Below are 6,000 nucleotides of genomic sequence, written 5' to 3'. Positions count from 1 at the left end.
AGGTCTTTCCTTTATCTTTGAAGGATAAGGCGTTGACATGGTATAGGCTATGTGATGATACTCGATCATGGGACTACAATCGGTTGAAATTGGAATTTCATCAAAAGTTTTATCCTATACATTTAGTACATCGTGATTGGCCTCATGACAGAGAAAGCATCGCTCAAGATTGGGGGAGGCTTAAATAAGTGCTATATTCATGCCCCAATCATGAGCTCTCGAGATAAATTATCATTCAGAACTTCTATGCTCGACTTTCTCATGATGATCGCACCATGCTTGACACTTCTTGTACTGGTTCTTTTATGAAGAGAGATATGGACTTCAAATGGAATTTATTGGAGATAATTAAACGCAACTCTGAAGATTGGGGGCTTGAAGAAGGTAAGGAGTCAGGTATGAATTTCACGTTTGATTGCGTTAAATCCTTTGTTGAGACAAATACATTTTGTGACTTTAGCGCTAAGTATGGACTTGACTCTCAGATAGTAGCTTCATTGTGTGAATCCTTTGCAGCTCATATTGATCTCCCCAAAGAGAAGTGGTTTAAATTTTTGTCCTCCTTTCGAAGTCAATGTAGTTAAACCCACTCCAGTTGAAGAGAAAGTCATTGCCTATAATGATCCTGTTGTTCCCAATGCTTACATTGAGAAACCACCTTTCCTTGTTAGCATAAAGGATCATTCTAAAGCTTCAACTGTGAGACGTAGAAGCTACATTAGAACACCTACACCCCCTGAGCAAATTAGAGTTGAACCTAGCACTGCTATTATCAAAGATCTTTTGTCTGAAAAAGTTGAGGGACATAATATTCACTTCTGTGGAGATGCTGCTAAAATTGCTAAACCTCACGCTAGAGAAAAACATTGGCCTATTGTTGGCATGCTTGTTGTTTCTGTTAAGATAGGAGATCATTGTTATCATGGTTTATGTGACGTGGGTGCTAGTGTTAGTGCAATACCTCAATCCTTATACGATGAAATCAAAGACGAGATTGCACCTATTGAGATAGAACCTATAAATGTCAAAATTCAGCTTGCCAACAGAGATACTATCTGCCCTGTGGGAATTGTTAGGGATGTTAAAGTCTTGTGTGGTAAAACGAAGCATCCTGCTGATTTCCTCGTTCTTGCTACTGCACAAGATAGCTTTTGTCCCATCATATTTCGCATACCTTTTCTCAATATTGTCAATGCTCATATTGATTGTGAGAAGCAAACTGTCACTATTGGCTTTGAAGTTGTGTCACATGAGTTCAATTTCTCCAAGTTTGGTAGACAACCTCATGAAAAAGAGTTGCCTGGTAGGGATGAAACTATTGCCTTAACCTCTATTGCCGTAGCTCCTACTGATCCCTTAGAGCAATACTTTCTTGGTCATGAAAATGATATGCATATGGATGAAAGTGATGAGATAGATAGAGTTGTCTTAGAACAATATCCTATCCTTAAGAATAATCTGCGTGTTGAACTGCTTGGGGATCCACCCCCACCCAAGGGTGATCCTTTGTTCGAGCTTAAACAGTTGCCTGATACTCTTAAGTATTCCTATCTTGATGAAAAGGAGATATATCCTGTTATAATTAATGCTAGCCTCTCGGAGCATGAAGAAAAGAAGTTACTAGAAACGCTGAGGAAGCACCGTGCTGCTATTGGATATACTCTTGATGATCTTAAGGTCATTAGTCCTACTCTTTGCCAGCACAAGATTAAAACGGATCCTGACTTCAAACCAGTTGCGGATCATCACAGGAGATTAAATCCTAACATGAAAGAAGTAGTGAGAAAAGAAATACTAAAGCTCCTGGAAGCAGAGATTATCTATCCTGTTTCTCATAGCGATTCGGTGAGTCCGGTGCATTGGGTTCCTAAGAAGGGAGGCATTACCGTTGTCCCTAATGATAAGGATGAATTGATCCCACAGAGGATTATTACTGGCTATAGGATGGTGATCGACTTTAGGAAATTGAATAAGGCCACTAGGGAAGATCATTACCCTCTGCCTTTTATCGACCAAATGCTAGAAAGACTATCCAAACACACACACTTCTGCTTTCTAGACGGTTATTCTGGTTTCTCCCAAATACCAGTTGCACAATCTGATCAGGAGAAAACCACTTTCACCTGCCCTTTTGGTACCTTTGCTTATAGACGTATGCCTTTTGGCTTATGTAATGCACCTGCCACCTTTCAAAGATGTATGATGGCTATATTCTCTGACTTTGTGAAAAGATTGTCGAGGTTTTCATGGATGACTTTTCCGTTTACGGGTCTTCCTTTGATGATTGCCTCAGCAACCTTGATCGAGTCTTGCAGATATGTAAAGACACCAATCTTGTCTTGAATTGGGAGAAGTGCCACTTTATGGTTAATGAAGGCATCATCTTAGGACATAAAATTTCTGAAAGAGGTATTGAAGTCGATAAGGCTAAGGTTGATGCAATCGAGAAAAAGCCATACCCCAGAGATATCAAAGGGATAATAAGTTTCCTTGGTCATGCTGGTTTCTATAGAAGGTTCATCAAAGACTTCTCTAAGATTTCTAGGCCTCTTACCAATCTCTTACAAAAGGATATTCCTTTTGTTTTCGACGATGATTGTGAGGAAGCCTTCGACATACTTAAGAGGGCTTTGATAACTGCACCTATTGTTCGACCACCTGACTGGAACTTACCTTTTGAGATCATGTGTGACACTAGTGATTATGCTGTTGGTGTTGTTCTAGGGCAAAGAGTTGATAAGAAGTTGAATGTCATTCACTATGCTAGTAAAACTCTAGACAGTGCCCAGAGAAACTATGCTACTACGGAGAAGGAATTTTTAGCAGTCGTGTTTGCATGTGAAAAGTTCAGGTCTTACATAGTTGATTCCAAAGTCACTATTCACACTGATCATGCTGCTATTAAGTACCTCATGGAGAAGAAAGATGCTAAACCTAGACTTATCAGATGGGTTCTCTTGCTACAAGAATTTGATTTGCACGTTGTCGACAGAAAGGGTGTTGATAACCCAGTAGCAGATAACTTGTCTAGGTTGGAGAACGTTCTTGATGACCCACAACCTATTGATTATAGCTTTCCTGGTGAGCAACTGAATGTCATCAATGCTTCACGTAGTGCATCGTGGTATGTTGATTATGCGAACTATATCGTTGCCAAATACATACCACCTAGTTTGACGTACCAGCAAAAGAAGAAATTCTTCTTTGACTTGAGACATTGCTTTTGGCATGATCCTCACCAGTATAAGGAAGTAGTAGATGGTGTTATTAGATGATGTGTACCTGAACATGAACAGGGACAGATCCTATAGAAGTGTCACTCCGAGGCGTACGGAGGACACCATGCGGGAGATAGAACTACACACCAGGTATTGCAATCAGGTTTCTATTGGCCCACTCTCTTCGAGGATGCCCGTAACTTTGCCTTGTCTTGTGAAGAATGTCAAAGAATAGGTAATATTAGCAAACGTCAAGATATGCCTATGAACTATTCACTTCTCATTGAACCATTTGATGTTTGGTCTTTGATTATATGGGACCTTTTCCAAAATCCAACGGGTATACACATATCTTAGTTGTTGTTAATTACGTCACTAAGTGGGTAGAAGTTATCCCCACTAGTAGTGTTGATCACAACACCTCTATCAAGATGCTGAAAGAAGTTATCTTCCCTAGATTTAGAGTCCCAAGATATCTAATGACCGACGGTGGTTCCCACTTCATTCATGGTGCTTTCCGTAAAACGCTTGCTAAGTACGATATCAAGCATAGAATTGCGTCTCCCTACCACCCTCAGTTCAGTGGTCAAGTAGAGCTAAGTAATACAGAGATTAAACTGATTCTGCAAAAGACTATCAAGAGGTCTAGAAAGAATTGGTCTAAGAAGCTCGATGATGCACTGTGGGATTATAGAACTGCCTATAAGAATCCCATGGGCATGTCTCCGTACAAAATGGTGTATGGTAAACCATGTCATTTACCTCTTGAGCTAGAGCATAAAGCTTATTGGGTAATCAAAGAGCTCAACTTTGATTTCAAACTCGCCGGTGATAAGAGGTTATTTGATATTAGCTCGCTTGATGAGTGGAGAAATCAGGCATATGAGAATGCCAAGCTGTTCAAAGAGAAGGTTAAGAGGTGGCATGATAAGAGGATACAAAAGCGTGAGTTCAATGTAGGTGATTATGTCTTGCTATATAACTCTCGTTTAAGATTCTTCGCAGGCAAGCTTCTCTCTAAATGGGAAGGTCCCTATATTGTTGAGGAAGTATATCGTTCCGTTGCTATCAAGATCAACAACACGGAAGGTAATTGTCCGAGAGTTGTAAGTGGGCAGAGAATCAAGCATTATATCTCAGGTACTCCCATAAATGTTGAATGCAATATCATCAATACCATAACTCCAGAAGAATACCTAAGGGACATTTATCAGCCTGTTTCAGACTCCGAAAATGAAGAGGTATGTGATTCGGTAAGAAAACAGAGTCCAAAACTTTTCCAATAGGAAACTTTCTCTGTTTTGGAATATTTGAAAAAATACAAAAATTGAAAGTAGTCCGGAAAGTGCGCGAGGAGGCGACAAGCCTGCACGGCGCGGGCCCATCCCCTGGCCGTGCCGTGAGGGCTTGTGGCCACCTCGTGCGCATCCCGAACTCCGTTTTCGTGCAGGGGACCCCTTCTGGTCTGGAAAAAATCATTATATATACTTCCGTTTGGTCTGACCCCTGCATCACGCAGATTTCCTTTGTTTTCCATTTCGAGCGTGTTTTCTGTCGCAGATCTAGGTCAAGATGTCGTCCCAAGAATCTGTGGGGGAGAACAACCTACGTCAAATCTATGGAGAAGTTCATGCTGATCTGAAAAGGATGGAGGTCACGGAGGCTAAGAAAAGGCTACCTAAAGAAACCAAGGGCAAAGCTAAGGAGAAGGATCAGGCGTGGGACGAAGTGCAATCTGTGCTCAACAAGGAAGAAGTTCAAGAAGTGGATTTCCTCCAACCCTACCTCCACCTACTGTCTCCATCTTTAATCGAACTCTTGAGGTTTTGTGAAACAACTCGTGCTCACAATACTTGTCTCACTCGTGAAGTTGTTTTGCTGGAGAAACATATCACAGATCTCCAAAGTATAAATCGAAGACTGATGGCCCTCTTGGAATCAAAGGTTGAAACAACTTCATCACCATCACCTCCAAAGGAAGACAACTGAGCATTGGTATGGGCAATCCCCTTGGCTTGTGCCAAGCTTGGGGGAGTTGCCCCGGTATCGTATCACCATCACATCTTTTGCCTTTACCTTTGTTTTAGTTTTCCTTTTCAGTTTTCTTTTTCTCTAGTAGTTTAAAATTTTTAGTGTTTTAGTCTTGAGTTTTGCTTTGTGTCGCCCCTGATGTATCCTTGCTCGTGAGCCATATAATAAAGAGTGTCTTAGTTGAAGGGCTTTGCCTCTTGCCATGATCAAAAGAGTGAGAATAGAACAAAAGCATGAAAGATCATGTAATGATCTTACGGGAAGTGATGTCTTCACATATAAAAAGAATGAGGGTTGAAACATGTTGAGGGTAAGCAAACGTAGACCTTGGTCATTGTTGCAATTAATAGGAAGTGATAAAGAAGGAGAGGTTCACATATAAATATATCATCTCTGACACCATCTATGATTGTGAACACTCACCAAACTATTGCATGCCTAAAAGTAGATGTTGGACAAGGAAGACAACGTAATGGATTGTGTTTGCTTGGCTCTGAACAATGTTATATGATTAGAGATCCCTTAGCATGTGACGATTGCTTCCACCTCACATTAGCCAAACCTCCCGCACCAAGTAGAGATACTACTTGTGCATCCGTCAACCTTCAACCCAGTTTTGCCATGAGTGTCCACCATACCTACCTATGGATTGAATAATATCCCTCAAGTAAGTTGTCATCGGTGCAAGCAATAAAAATTGCTCTCTAATATGTACGATCTATTAGTGTGTGGAAAATAAGCTTTATATGAA

The sequence above is a fragment of the Hordeum vulgare genome, chromosome 4H, assembly GCF_904849725.1.
Source record: "Hordeum vulgare subsp. vulgare chromosome 4H, MorexV3_pseudomolecules_assembly, whole genome shotgun sequence".
NCBI lineage: Eukaryota > Viridiplantae > Streptophyta > Magnoliopsida > Poales > Poaceae > Hordeum > Hordeum vulgare.
The sequence above is the reverse complement of the archived record's forward strand: the minus strand, read 5'-3'. Positions refer to the sequence as shown.